At 37.9% G+C, this 16,717-nt stretch overlaps 1 pseudogene; it reads right to left on the minus strand.

The window, feature by feature from the left end:
- Nucleotides 1-4,147: 4,147 nt before the first annotated feature.
- On the minus strand, nucleotides 4,148-8,495 carry LOC127104040 (uncharacterized; annotated as a pseudogene).
- Nucleotides 8,496-16,717: the final 8,222 nt, after the last annotated feature.

Raw genomic sequence — 16,717 nt, forward strand, 5'->3', positions numbered from 1 at the left:
GAAATTAAAAATGCTGTAAAATCAAATATGGCACCCACAAGTATTGAACCCAAGACCAAGGGTTTGCCAAAGCATTCCTTTACCAACTCCGCTGGATAAGCATCCTTGTCATATGGTTTCAAACGCTAATACATAATATAACAAAAGACGCACCAAACCTTTTAAATAAAACACAAAGTTGAAAACAGTAACGTGGAATAACCAGAGTTCAGTTTTCTTTCCATTTTGAACATCAAAATTTTAACAGGAAGCTAACATCACAAACAAACAGGCGGCAGTATTGTTAAATCAAACATGGAGTTCAAATCGGAACAACAACCATGGTTCCCTCAGAAGGATGCAAAGCATAATCGAAACATAGAAATAAAGCTCGGAAAGGAAGCTAACCGGTTGCGGCGAGCTCGACCGACGAATGTAGGTAAACGCTTCTCGTTCGCTGTCAAGAAAGATTTAAAGGAACTTCGGTGGAATTTCGATTAGGAGCGTTGCTTCAGAGAATCGGATAGGGTTTTTCTTTCTCTTCTTTATGGTTTCCTCTGTTGTTGGGATGTTTTGCCGTTTCGCCATCAAAGGAGTTCCTTAGGGACTTGCTGTTTGAACAGTATCCGCTAATGTTCTCTAGAAAATTAGGGGTTTTCAGCTCTCTTCCTTTGTTAGTAAACAATGGCCTATCTTTTATAGTCACACTGCTAGGGTCTTTTGAATTGCCCTCTGAGATCAAAGGGGTGTTGGACTTGGAAGTGCTTTTGGTGCTGCCAGTTTGTCTATGCTGTTTTGGTGCTTATTCTGAAAAAGGTAACATGTACCTTGTACTTCTTCTGTGAAAACGTTTTCATTTTTGTTGCTTGTGAACTTTTACTGCCTTACCAAGTTATTTTACTACAGTGAAAATGGAAAGCATCAGCAGGTCCACTGTGAATCTTTTTCCTCCAAACTATTGCCTCATGAACTGTGATTGGAATGCTGCTACTAGTGTCAATGTCACTACCACCATGGTCCTTAAAACAGAACTAGGAGATTTATTTATCAAGTCAGCCGCTATCTCACTGTAAATATCATTTTCTGCTGCTGAGCAGCTAAAACTGGGATCTTCGAAAACATGTTTAACAACCCTAATTGCTCTGAAAATGGCAACATCAACAAACAGGCTGTGCAGAAGAAATGCTTTTCTATCATACTGTGAACTTGGGCAGGAGGTTTTTTGCTAGTCGCCGACACTGAAGAATTATTACCCAAAATATCTTCAATTGTGTAGTTGTATCCGTATGACCGTTGTCCATGATTAGAATCAAACTGTCTATCCCCGACATCATCTAATACTTTGAATTTGTTGACATCTTGATCAATAGGATTGATATCCATATTTTTCCTGGACTGAAATTGATTTAGTGTAGAGAAATTATGATGCAAGAAAGTGTTTGGTCTTAAAGACCTGCCAACATCCTCAATATCTCTAGGAGTCGCAGCTTGGCTAGATTGAGATGCATCAGGTGCGCTTTTCACAACCTGTTCCTTCACGCATGAAGCGCTTGCCGTCCCATCAGCAGCATCAACAACTTCAAGCAACATCTGCTTTTCTCCACGAGCATTGTGTTCAGATGAATTCCTAGAAGACGGTCCTTGAGCTTGGTTCTGTAGTTCTGTTACGATTTCCCTGCTGAAGCGATGCCATCACTTCATCGGCGGAGTAAACTCTGTATTGCGTAACGCCTGCTTCTCTCAAAACAAGAGGCCTTCCAGGTGAAATCAAATCTCTTACAACTTCGGTATAAACCTCGAGATAGGACAGATGAACTACATGGTTTCCATCATAGCTTCTGGTCCTGATTTTACTGAAGAGACCCTTAATTGCCAACACCATCACTCCTGGGTTTTCTACTGCACCAAGCATTGTGTATGTTTTTCCAGCTCCAATGGCACCGTAACAGACAACTGTCCCATTCTTCCTTTGCATAACTGCTTCCATAAGTTCCGAGGTTCTGCGGTGTAAGTGTAGGTGCTGTGAACTGCTGCTATCAGTAACACCAACATTCAAATGAAAAGTTTTTTGTTTTTCTTCTCCTTATTACTGATAACATGGCTCTGCTTGGCTTCAGTTTGGATTAAAGCACGAACATCTTCTAAAATAATCTTGCAAATCCCGATAACCTGATGGTTTGATTGAGATTCCCATGTTATTTTCTTCCTTCTTATATTATAGGATTTAACATGTTTGGTGGTTTGAAAATGAACTGTTATTGCAGGATGATATCGCACCGCATTGAGTTTCTCTGAGGTCTCTAAGCACCATGGTCGGTTCAGAAATTAAACTGGCATTGACGTGAGATTGTGTAACTGTTTATCATCGATCAACATTCCGTTTAACCTATCAATTTGCATTCTTTGCAGGTTCGGCATTCTCAAGTTGGGCAAAGCTAAAACCTTTAGACTGGCCAGAACCAACAGTAGCCATTTCGCAAAACAGGATGTGTCCAACAGTAGAAAAAGTGTCATGCAAAGCCCTAGAATCAAATGTCTTGTCCAAATTCTTCATAAAATACTTGCGTTTCTTAGCTTGTGGTAGGATATCAAAAATGTCATTATCCGTCGACAGACTGCTAGCAACATTTACATCCTTTACATGAAAAGGCTTTCCACCAGTGCTACCAGGAACGTTTGGAGTGTTGGCATTTGTAGATCTGTCATAAAACACAGGGTGGAGCTGAAAGAAAGCGATGGATGTCGTTGAACTTGCCACGACCCTCAGCCTCTAGATCACACGCAAGTTGATGATTTCTCTCCACAAGATTCAAAAGCTTGTCAAAGAAGCTCTCAGGAAATATAACCTTCATTGTCCTAAGGGCATTGGCATTTATATTGTGAAAGAAATAAGTATACCTCAAATGTATGGACTCAAAGACCACAATGGAAGCAGTTCACCCATTCTGAAACGTTCATTCCAAAATGTGAATGTGTTATACAACTATCAGCTGCACAATCCCAAGACCCTGTGTAATTGCTTTCTGCTGATTCTGCATGAAGCTCTGCAGTCACAATGTACTCATTTATTGCGAGCCGCGTTTGACGTATGTAGTGAGTATTAACAAAACTTTCCTTTATGATGGTTATCTGGTGACCAAAGTGGATTCCAAGTCTTTGGTAAATACAAATAAAGCACTTGCATGAAACTATCGAAAATAGCAGTTTACGGCTTGTGTCATAGTAGTGGATGCTCATGGGAAGGAATTTTGGCTAAGTGTACATCTCATGGTTCGGGATGTACTTTTGGCGGATCTCCTGTTGTTTGCCGCATGTGCGGGATTTAAAAAGTGCATCTCCCTTGGTTCCTTTCTTGATTTTATTAGATGTGTCGGTCAAAGTCATAGGAGTGTCATACCCAATTGCAACATCTGCAGCCAGCATAACAGACTCTGCTGCCATTTCAAAAACATGAGCAAGGGGCAAGTATGCCAAGCACACGTCCTTACTACCCAGATTTGGAATCACTGTCATAACAGCTGCTGTAGTGGCTACAATATTCCCGTGCGTAATCATGACACCCTTTTGCAGACCTGTACTGCCACTTGTATACATGACAACTACAACAACATTCTTGGAAGGCAAGCTTGGTTCGACAAGACTTTCTTTCCCAAGTTTCTCAACTTCACCGAAAGATGCAATTGTATAGTTGCTCAAACCTTCAGAAAAAGCATGTTCCTCTTGGCTATCGTCTTAAAAGTAAATTATATTTTGCAAGGATGTTAGTTTTGATCTTATTGGTTCCAACTTATTCAACAGCTTTGCGTCACAAATCGAGATATATATGATGGGACCATAGCCAAAAAAAGTGTTGTTGTCAAGCCAGCTCCGGAACCCTTAACCTCCTTCATTAATAGATAAGTTGCCCACGAGGCAAAGGCTGAGAATATAGGTGCTGTAAATACACAAACAGTTTCAACCGAGAGAGGTACGTTCAAGGAATTCAATACCCACGACAAGGTGCCTGCTGTCAAGGTCAAACCAGGATAGACAGTCCCGCCAATGACAAATTCAGTCATGCCATATCGCTCCAATAAGCGATGCCCGGTGGTGGATTCCCATTCTTGCATAACAGGTTGAGGAAGTGCAGAGGACCCACACATCATTAGACATAGGTTCTTTGTGCTAGATGCAGAAGTGGCTCGCAGCTCTGGATCCATGGCATGATAACCTTGTATTAATCGAGTGTACATAGTTGGAACTCCGGTGAATACAGTTATAGCATCACCAGCCTCATATCCTTCAGTTGGATATGACTCACGCCATCTCTTCCAAATTCCACTGACACTAAATTTCGGAAGAAAACTCAACTGTGGAACCGATGTAGAGAGGGGCGAATAAACCATTGAAAAGCCCATGGACATGATGTAATGGTAGACAATGCAAAAACTGGTCAGTTGATGTGTACTCCCATGCTTTTGTCGAGGCTTGGACCTGAGCAAGGATGCTTCTGTGTGTATAAACAACTCCCTTATGCTTCCAGGAAAATTCTATCTGCATCATTTTCTCCATTTTTTGAATGTCCGTTGTTGCTCTTCTCGGAGGACTTATTAGAAATGGGCGGAATATGAAAAAAACCGAGAAGATGTTTTGTTGGCAATGTTTTGCATTGACTCACTATGATCTTCAGTACTTAGTATTGCAGACACATCCGAATTATTCATCACATACAAGAGCTCTACTTCTGGATAGCTGAGTGCAAGTGGTATAGCAACAGCTCCGCTAAACCAAGTTGCAAGTATTCAGGCAACTAATTCGGCAGACGGCTTAGCTACAATTCCTATTCGAACTCCTCCAAGATTTCCCTTCACATCATTAAATACCTCCCTGAAAGGAATTCTCAAGTTGATCCAGCGGTTGAAATAAGATGGCTTTCGTATTTTCTTGAAACGACACTCAGATTCAAGCATCACACGACAATCCCAGCTAGACCATGTAACCACAGCAAAGTTGGCATTCTTTATTCCCTTTTTCTCGAGCCATTTGTCATGCCTCAGTAGAGCCTCACTCAATGTAACACCTCTGTCTACCTGAATTTGCTGGATATCGGTCAGATCCTTGCAGAAGTCACTCAGAAGCTGATTGCAGGTAGGCTTCACATAAGTTTGAAAACATGCTTCTAACTGACCAGTGACACTACTCACTATGACAAATGGACACTCAATTATTTCTTGAGGATGGGGATTTTTATCCTTATCACAGGTTGCCTCAAAGTTTATGACCACAAAATACTGAAATTCTTGATATTGCTCCCGCGAGTAACCCTGAGATAACATATTAATTGGAACACACTGGAGCTGGTTCTCGACAGGATAAGGATAAAAGTGGCTCTCAAAAGCATTCATTTGACACTGCTGCAGCTTGTGAGGATTAAAATGGCAGGTTGTCCAGGCACTGTAGTCATGGTGATAAGCAAGTTTACTGTGAAATTCATTGGAGCGCTCAAGAAACTCACTGCCTAAACGACGATTGGATTCTGGAACATTCCCAGCTGAATGATGACCAGGCTCATCTGTAAATTATGTATTTTTTGGATAACCTACGATTTGCAATGAATGAAAATTGGTGTTTCTTGTAGCAAGACAAGGATCTCTCTTTGCATCTTAGAAACTTCATGTATTCATGTGATGAGATGTTTTTTTGATTATAAGTTATTCATATGCCATGTACATGGATGATTATGATTGAATGAATGAACGAAGTAATCGAACTACGAATGAGTATGTGGAAATTCTTGAATATGAATGGAATTTTTTTCCAATGTGAATGAAGAAAAATATGAATGTAAATTTGGAATGTGAAAAACGTAAAAAAAAAGAATATGACATAGTAAACATGAACATGAATGAAGGATAGGAAGGTGAATGAAGAAAGAATGCAAACGAGTGATTGATGGGGAAAAAATTTCAGGGTCAAAATCAGGATATGACACCAATTAGATTGGTAGTCTTTGTGATTGTCAAATCCAGTTCTATCCTAGTACCTTTGTTGGTGATCCAGTTCTTTCTTGGTGCAACATATTTTGTTCACAGACGTACCAGATTAGATTGGTAGACTTTGTGATTTTCAAATCCAGTTTTATCCTGGTATCTTTGTTGGTGATCTAGTTCTGTCCTGGCATAACATCTTTTATTCATAGACGTGCCCGATTAGATTGGTAATCTTTATGATTGTCAAATCCAGTTTTATCCTGGTATCTTGTTGGTGATCCAGTTCTTTCTTGGCACAACATGTTTAGTTCATAGACGTGCCCGATTAGATTGGTAGTTTTTGTGATTGTCAAATCCAGTTCCATCCTGGTATCTTTGTTGGTGATCCAATTCTTTCCTGGCGCACCATGTTTAGTTCATAGACGTGCCCGATTAGATTGGTAGTTTTTGTGATTGTCATATCCAGTTCTATCCTGGTATCTTTGTTGGTATCCAGTTCTACCCTAGTATCTTTGTTGGTTATCTAGTTCTTTCCTTGTGCAACTTATCTTGTTCACAGACGTGCCCGTATATATTGGTAGTTATTGAGATGGGATATTTTGCTCGAATACACTGTGAAACTTCAAAACCTTCATACCATCCTCTTTGCCTTTTCTCTAGAGTGCAATTTTTTGGGTTTTTTTGGTATTCAATCCTCTTCCACCTTGAACGGTTGAAAGTTGTCGGTTTCTCAACCTCTCGAGTGCAAGAAGCATGAATAGGGGCAGCTGTTGTACCTCAAAATTTCCCCTCTTTTTTCAACATTAATTGGTTTATGTTTTATCATCATATACATTCATGTATATCATTGTTTCTATGATTTTGGGATCAAGGCACCTCCCTTATGACCTTCTTCAAGTTGCAGAAAGAAGAGAAGTGACAATCAATGCAAGTAAGCTAGAAGTGTTGATTATCTTAGTGGGTGGCATACCCATGAACCTTTTTGATTCATCTTCATCATATCATTATATAAGGCATTTTTTCCAAAAGTTTCTCCACTTTCCTCAGAGGAATCAAGGTTGTGAAGTGGGGCACTCATCTCTTATCCTTTTGGACTGAAAATAGGGTTTATGATAAAATCAGTTTATTTATGACTTTTGGAGCAAGACTTAATTCCATGGTATTCTATGTGTCCCTAAGTGTCAATGTGTAGAATATTGGCCATCAATTCTATTCAGAAGAAGTTCAATTGCTCAGATGATCAATGGTTTGATTTAATTGGGGAAAGAGTCAACTAAGCAGATTAAAAAGCCAACTCTTGATTCTTTGGGCCAAAATTAGGTTCCACAAGTTAAATATGGTCTATGGTTGAAATTTGATCAAAAAAAGTTAAGAGATTCATCAAAAATCAAGAATTATGGAAAGTTACCTAAATTGGAAATTAGGGTTTTGGAAACTTGCTATTTTTGGCAAGTTTGGTGTTAATGAGCAACTACCTTCATGGCCAATGTTCTCTATGATCAAGACTCCAAACCAAATTGGCCTTAACATTAACATTTTTCTCCTTTCTCCAAGATTTAAGGAGATACCAAGTTTTAAACATTTGGAGCATCATGGCTCAAGTTATGGCCATTGGAAGTTTGGTATTTCAAATTCATCAATTATCTAACACTTCGAAAATTTATAAGTGTTTCAAGTCAGAATTTCCAGGCATGTTCATGGCAGTTTTAAGGAATGTTAAGAGACTCCATCTCAAGATATTTTCAACATGAAAATTGTAGTGTCAAGTTTCCTCTCTCCAATAGTTCCAAGAACACTTAATCTGGTTGGACACAACTCAAGATATTATCCTCTAAAGTTATGACCTTAAGTTGGTGATTTGGTTTTATACTTAGTGAAATTTTGCTAAGTGTTTGATCATTTAAAGCAACCCACTTCATGCCCATTTTTCACTTAGTTGCAAGCTTCATTTTGATTTGACTTCAACATAGAGTTATAGATCACATTCCCCTCTCCATTTTTTCTTCAAGAATTTTCTCATTTAGTAGCTTAATGAGAAAGTTATAGACATGTTAAGTTGGGACCTTAAGATCATAAAGTGACCTATAATTTGCACATTGGTATGCAGTTTCAAGCAGTTATTTTCATGTCCATTTTTAAAGGATTTCAAGGCCTTGTTTCAATTTTCATGCAGCATGAAACTTGTTCTTCTCCTTTCTCTCTTTCCAAAAAGCCCTAGTTCATTCCATTTGGCCAAGGAACCATGGAGTTATAATGGCTTGAACACGACTGATCCTTAATTTCCATTACCATAATTGTCATTGGTTTTGTGCATGTTATTATCATTTTCTTACAGCATGACCATTTCACACGTTCACTACACCTTTTTCCTTGCCTTTTATGACCAAACAACATGCCTTTTTCATGCATGCACACCATGCACCATTTGGGATAAAAAGGGAAATGTTCTCTTTTTCCTTTTCTTCTCTCTCCACTACCTCCAACTGCCATGAATTCTGAGCATTCCCATTCCATTTTCAACTCCCTAAAACGATACAAAACACCCATGATTGACATCCAAAACGCAGCATACAAGTTCCACTTTCTCTCACTCTCATTTTGTCCCTATTTGGAATAATCACTTTACCATATATACTGATATTTCTGCCCTCACCTAGGGTTGGTATAAAATGCATTTTCATTCTCTAAACCAGGGGGAGAACGTTGGAAAGAGGAAAAAAGGAGACATGACGCAATCACCCACTCTCATTCATTTCTCTCCATTTGAAGCTCCTTCTTGAGCATTTTATTTGCTCACATTTGCTCACCATCTTCCTCTTGATACTGCCCTTCTCCTTCCTCAAAGAATCAAAGATGCAATGGACACTCTCCACTAGGTAAGGTTTATTCACTCTACTCTTCTTCATGCTTAGTTCATGCATACGCATCTGAAAGGTCTACTGATGAGTAGATCATGGAGCTAGGCTTAAATATTTGTTTACAGTTTTGAATGTATGATGTTTAAGAATGTCGAACCCATATGTTATTGCTTATCTTTCTCCATTTTCTTTCATTTATTTGTGAAAACCAAAGATACCATGTTGTTCTACTCATTACGTACTACAATTTTGGTTCAAGATTTGTTGGATTTGGAGGCGGGATGAGGAAGTTATTTGAGGTAGAAGTAAGCATGTTGGGATAGGGATTAGGGTTCTAATGTGCATGAGCTGAGGTTAAAGATAAGTGGTTGGCGCGTTTTAATTGGCCATGGAGATGTTTTGTCCTTTAGTGCATAAGTGAGGGAGTGACTGGTTAATGTTATGTGTATACATGATACAATGTGACATCCTACTTTTATTTCATTTTCTTTTTCTGATGGATCTATGGACTGGGCCGCGCGTGCTTATGCTTTCCCCGCCTCCTTGTTCTGACTTAGTTTCCTATTTCAATTGATTGGTCTTTTATTTAAATTACTCGTCTGCATCCCCATGCCATTTTCTTTTATTATTTGATAATTACTTCTTTTGTTTTTTTATTAAAAATACACCCTCTTATCCAAAAATCCCCAATTAATTCATGAGTGACCTATTGAGTATTATTTAATTTTCAATATTTTTATTTTTTATTTTTTATTTATTTTATTAATTGTTTTGACTTTTATAATTATATGTGTTTAATTGACCTAGTTTTAAATGTTAGGTTTTAATTCTTGGTATTCCCTTTTTAATTTTGATCCAAATTTTTGTATATATGTAGACACATGTATATATGTCATTTGAGATTCCATTTAGTGTTTTATTTATTAGTTTTGGATTGTATTTGAACCTGTTTTTTAAGGTTGCTTTGTATGGTTACTTGTTTGTGCATAGTCTAAATGATTTAATTGTTTGAACATCTTTTGCACATATTTTTGAGTACATATTCAGGAAACGTTGAGATTCTGACTTCATCTTACTATGCATAGTTTTTCATAATTTTTCTATGATCCTAACTATTTTTCTTGAATTATTCAAAGCATGCTTGTTTCTTTGTGATACATTTTGCATTTAGTAGATTATTTTGGAATGCACTTGTGTAACCATTAGGGACCTCTTTACCATTATCTCTTGACCTTATTATTATGATTTAGGAGTCCTAAATTCACCCATGTGAACCATTTTGGGCATCTCCATTTGATGTTTCTTTGCTTGCTTGTCTTGAACACTTCTTGTTTGCTTTTGAGACCATAGTTGGATTTTGTTTTGTGCATTCCAATTTGAGTACTATGAGTGCAATGGAATTTATTTCCTTTACACTTATGATTTCATTGGTATTGGTATCCTTATACCTTACTCTTATGATTCTTTGAATGGTATTCCATTTCCATTCATCATGATGACACATTAGGAGTTACATTCTTCTTTTTCTTGACCTAGTTTTGAGTTTGGTGAATGGTGAAGCTCTTAGAAGCTTGGGATCCATCCTTGTGTATTTTGATGTTGTTCTTATTTCATTTCTTTATGTCTCAATTTCATTTTACATTGCCCTTTTACTTTGGTTGGACAAAGGACTCCTTGCTTGGATTATGTCCACCTTTTGACTTGTTAGTTATACTTGAACTTTGAGTTTATTGGTTTGTTGATACCTCTTGAAGTTTGGAGGTTGTTATTTATGCTTTGAAGAGGACTTTAATATTGTCCCATGACCTATAAGCACCTCTCTTGACACTTTCTAATCCCATTGCATTTGATAAAGGATTCCTTTTCTAGGATAATATATTTACTTGTTTGTCAAGTTACTTGACTTTAATGTGTGTGTGAAGTTTGAATGACTTCTCTTGTTACTCTTGAACCTCATCTTGAGTTAACTTATTGCACAAGTCATACATCTCTTGATGTCATGTGTATGCTTCTTGTTTGTTACTTCTTGCTTAAGCCTATTTGAATTTGTGTGTTTGTTTGCCTATCTTTTGGCTTATCTTTGAGCATAGCCTGAGCCTTTCATTCATAATACTTGAGTGACTTGTATGAGGAGCTTAATATGTCATACTTCTGACTCTTATGGTTTGATTCCATTTTTCCATAATTCTACTTCATTTATACTTGCTTGAAGTTCATTAGCCTTTAGGAGCATGACTAGTTTGATTTTGATCACTACTTGTCTCAACCATTGAGTATGCTATGATATGACGTGTTTGTGATGTCTTGAGTTTCCTTATGTGTTGATTCTATGTTTTGATCTCATTCATCTACTATATCCTTTGCCATGTCTAATTGTCCGCACACTTGTATTCGCCTCACTTTACAACTTTACATAATGATTGTGTACTTTGATGCTTGAACCAAATATGCATGACCTTTAGAAGTAAGACAACATGTACTTATGCTTACTTGGATGTGATGTTGCTGCCCCTTTTGATTTGATAGCTTGTCATTTGTTTTAGTTGTATTCATAACTTGTTTGAGCTTTATTTCCCTTTTTCATGACCAGTTTGATTGGGTAATTTCAAGAGTTTTATTCCCTTCCATGACTTGATATGGATTGCTTCAATCTTTCTTTCATGACTTGATATAGATTACTTTGCCATTGCTCTCACTTTATCTTTGATTCATGACTTGATATGGACTACTTTTGACTTAATATGAATTGTTTATCTTCTATTTGTTCTTCCATGACTTGATATGGATTGATATGGCTTGTTCTTTTATTCCATAACTTGATTTGGATTATTTATCTGTCATTGTGCTATCTACTGTTCCATGAATTGATATGGATTACTTTTCGTTTTCTTCCATGACTTGATATGGATTTGTCTTCTTCTTTATCACTTTTACTTGTGTGTATAGCATGTACCCCATAGGATTTCTTTGGTTCATTGAAATAAAGTAGACCTTAGGTTTGTTAACCAAGCATGACAACATTTGGTAGTCCCCTTGATCCTTAATCATAGGTCAACCTTTGCATGCTAATTTAGGTAGATGTTTCCCTTTTATCCTGACTTTAGAACCACTATTGCATGCCAACATTAGGGTTATCTTTAGAATTCCCTTAGATTTTCCATTTCTTTTTAAAATTCAATCTAAAACAAAAACCATTTCTTAATTAAAATCCAAAAACATTCTAATACTACTTGAACTCTTTCAACAATAAGAAAGAAGTACTCATATACCTCCTACTTTGGGTGGATATTTGATGTATTCTTTCAACAAAAATACTCAACCAATCAAAACTTCTTTTGCCACTTGGATTTTTTAATGAAATTTTTTAGTAAGGGTGGTTACCCATAAAAAGCATCAACAAACTAATTTTTTTGAGAAAAACTATGATGTTCTGATTCTTTATTGATACGTAGGCATTGGGTTGCAAAACCTAAGCGAGCGCAATCATAAAAAACTTTATTTTTGTTTATAACTCAATCTTTTTGCATGCATTCCTTTTTAGTATGTAAGTTTACACACCCTTTTGATTAGAAAAACAAGAGTGGATACTGCAGAGTAATACAAATGTGAGGGGTGCTAATACCTTCCCCTTGCGTAATCGACTCCCTTACCCATATCTTGGTTGCGAGACCATTAGATTCATACTTTTGTAGGTTTGCTAAGTGTTTCCTTTCCCTCCCTTGGGATAAATAACATTGGTGGCGAATCTATTTTGTGTGCGCATTTTTTTTGAGATACGACAAGTATGTCTCCTTATAAGCTAGTTTATGCTAAAGTCTGCCATTTACCACTTGAGTTATAGCACAAAGCGTTTTAGGCCTCTAAATTCTTGAACTATGATTTAATAAAAGTTGGAGAATCCCGAATTCTTCAACTTCATGAGTTAGAAGAATTTAAGAATCAAGATAATGAGAATGCCAAAATTTATAGAGAATAAACAAAAAAATGGCATGATCAATTGATTCAAAAAAAGAATTTTGGGAAACGCAGTTGGTTCTACTGTTTAATTCCAATTTAAAGTTGTTTCTTGGAAAGTTGAAATCTAGATGGTCTGGCCCGTTTGTTGTTAACAAAGTGTTCCCTCATGGAACTATTAAATTGAAGAATCCAAATAATGGAGATACTTTTAAGGCTAACAGGCAGAGATTTAAACCATACTACCAAGGACAAGGAATTGGCTTGGTAGAAGATGTTCGACTTCAAGGATATAAGGTAGGACCGTCAAGCTAATAACGTTAAAAAAGTGCTTCTTGGGAGGCAACCAAGCGGAGGTATCAACTTATTATACTTTAGTTGATGTTTATCTTTGTTATTTGAGTCATGTGCGTTAGAGCTAAGCAAGGATTGCAGATAGACAGAACATTAAAAAAAGGGAGAACATATTTTTTTTTGAAAATCATGTTTTATCCATACGCGTATGGGGTTGCAAAACCATGCTGGGCTCTGCTGATATGCATAGCTTATGCAGAAAAGCCAGGCCTTACGCGTATGACATTACTATATGCGTATGATACACGTAACATGGAGATATACGTGGCCCATACGAGATCTGGTATTAGTTTTCTGCATAGCTCTTACGCGTATGATACGCGTATTGCAATGATCAAACTGGCATTTACGCGTATCATATGTGATATACCATTTTACACTGAAAAATAGCCTTGTATCATCCACGTATGAGCCTTATGATACGCGTATGCCCCTTGCTATAACACATATTATACGCGTATCATTTATAGCGCATCCTTTATATATTTTTCTGTACCGTTTCTATCATTTTTCTGTTTTTCCCTTATGCAAATTTTTTGTATCACCTGTTCTCTCTGCATTTTATCTATGTTTTTCTTCTCTAGATTGTTCTACAGGTAGCCTTTGCTGCTAAAAACATGTCTTCTTCATCTTATGATCCTCAGAGATTCAAATCTACCACACATGCTGAACGATTTAAGATCATATCCGAGCGCAAAACAATTGAGGAGAGAGCTAGGAATCTGCAACCATACCAATTGCCAGAGGTTCCTGAGGTGATCAAAAAGCACAAACTGACATACCTCAATCATCAAATCAAGCCTGTAATGTAGGAATTGGTTCTTGAGTTCTATGCAAATGCCTACAAAGCTCCTGATGATGAATCTACTCCGGTTACTAAGTTGGAAACCTGGGTTCGCGGAAAAATGAATTGAGTTCGACTAGAAGAATATTAACAAAGTACTAAAATGTAAGTTTCGAGAATCCAACTGCAGATTCCACATGATGAAATCTTCTTCTCGAGTCGGTTGGCCATATAAGGAGATGCGAGACATGTTAGCTCAATCAGGTAAAGATTGGCAACCAACGGTAAAACCCAACCCGTCTAAAATGCTTGTTATAGATATGAACCCCATCCCAAAGGAATGGGCATACTTCATGCATCACACCCTAGATACGAGCCAAAGTGGTTCTGATTTGATTGCTGAGAGAACTCTTGAGCTATACCTGCTTCTCAAGCTTCAGCCTATCAACATAGGCCGAATTATTACGGGAGATATGGATGAGATAACCCAGTCTCCGAAGAAATCACTGGGGCATGCTACTGTGATGTTGCTGTTATGTTAGAAGGCAGGGGTAGAAAACCTAGACGGCAGGCAGATGGTGAAGCCAACTCGATCTTTGGACCCTTTCTGGTTGAAGGAGAACACTATGGTGCGAGTGGATCCGAGTGCTAGAACGAGTGGTACTAGGCGACCACGAGCTGATGATGAAGGTCCGAGCATCCCACTGAGGCAATACATACCTCATGGAGTACCTCTAGAAACTCTGACTGTAGCTGAGGATGACTCACATGCACAATTTGATAGGATGAGTAATTTCTACATGATGCAGGACATGTATGCACACTTTGGATTATCTGGCCGTTATTTAACACACCGGGTAGACACTTGGGCAACTGCTCATAGGTTTAGATACCACTTTTCAAGAGATCCACCAACCCCATACTATGGTCATTATCAGTATCCTGGTATAAAGACTTCGATCCAATGGGAGGACCAGGTCATCAGCAACCTCAGTTGCAACAAAGTACATTTTAGCAATCACCTCATTAGTAGTCGCCTCGTCATCAGCAGCAACAACAACATACTCCACACAATCAGCTAGGATTGATGTCCATATCTTTACTTTTGTGCATGGGAATCAGGGGGCTGATGCATCCACATTCATTGATTTTGACGCTGACATGCAGGACAAGGATGGTGATGACGACGTTTAGATTTCAGTTGTATTTTCCTTTATTTTTATTTTGTATTTTGATTTCTCATTTTATTTTAGTTTGTTATTTGTTATTTCTAGTGCTTGTACTTTTATTTTATTTTTAATTGATTTGTAATTGCCCGTTTTGGGCCTGAATTTTAATGGAGTTTTATTTCATTTAATACAGTCTTTGTTTTTTTGTTCGAATAAGTGATGATGAATCCCTATAGTGGTTAACATGGTTCCCTCATAAAAAATGCTCGGACGTCTCTGTTTATCTATGTGGTAATACTTCTGAGAGTGATTGGACATGATTTTCTTGAGTTCTATTAACATGGAAAAATGCTTATTATAACTGAAAGTGAAGTTACATCTCACAAGAGGTACTTTGGAGTTTGTCAACTTTGCCCAACATGGTGAGATCAGAAAAAACTAAACATAACATTCATCACAAGAAATAGTCAGGTATGTTTACATCAATCATAGCTTGCGTACGTTCTTTTCGAATGTTGATTGCTTTATTACACACACTGAGGCACATTATTTGTGTTTACCCCTGAGCCTTTCTAGCCATCCTGTTTATTATTATCCATTGTTAACCCCATTTGAGCCATTATCCATTTGTTTGTTTTAAAAACCACATCATATTAACCCAAAGCATAAACACTTCCCCACCATGTTCAGAATATTTATGTGACTTATCCAATCTATGTTCATTTAAAGTTTGGGGTTGCTGTTGGCATAACAACCTTGGGTAGTTGTGCAGCGTTAGTACAAATAAGGGTACTGTAAGACCCCAATTTTGGCCCTAAGATCCCCCATGGCATCATAACATTGCATTTGCATAGCCTCAAGGATCATAAGCATCTTGGTTCCCTTTGCCTTTGGGTGGGACTCCTTGTGATTGGGTTGAGATCACCAAGCATGCTTGAATTGTACATCATTGCTTCTCTTATTTTGTTTACCAACCAAAAGCACAAAGATATGTCACTAACATCTTTTGTTTGTAGCTTGAGCAATCACAAGGCCTGAGTTGTCATGCTTGCTCAGCGAGCAAATCCTTCGCTAGGCGAAGGTTTAAGCTGTCATGCTCGCTGAGCGAGCAGATCCTTCGCTAGGCGAAGCCCACGCGTTTTGAGAAAAGTAACAGAAAGTCATGGGCTTGAGTTGCCCTCATTTGAGCCCACTAAGCCACGGAAATCAGGTTATAAATACTAGAGTTTTCATTGAAACAAAACCTGGACAGAAAGAGTAGAAAGAGGGAAAGAAGGAGAGAGGCGAACTAATCTGCAGCAACCTCCAGACAACTCTGAGAAGTTCACCCTGACTCACACACTTTTTCACCTCCGCCTCATGTAAACCCTAACATTGCCTTGCAAACCTATCCGTGCCATTCGATTTTTTATCGGTCTGTCTAATCAGGTTTGCCCTTATTTCCATTACTTTCAATTTGAATGCTCTGAATGTATGAGGTATCGTTCAGTTTTGCCCCCGGGTTTAGATATGCATGAATGTGTAAACAATACCTTGAATGTTTAACCGTTTCGTTTCTGAGATGGATGCCATAGGGTTCAGGGTTTCTGAGATCGTACTGTTATCCATGAAGAACCCAAAACCCACAGGCGCTCGTTAGCACCTTCGCTA

The sequence above is a fragment of the Lathyrus oleraceus genome, chromosome 7 (assembly GCF_024323335.1).
Source record: "Lathyrus oleraceus cultivar Zhongwan6 chromosome 7, CAAS_Psat_ZW6_1.0, whole genome shotgun sequence".
Classification (NCBI taxonomy): Eukaryota; Viridiplantae; Streptophyta; class Magnoliopsida; order Fabales; family Fabaceae; genus Lathyrus; species Lathyrus oleraceus.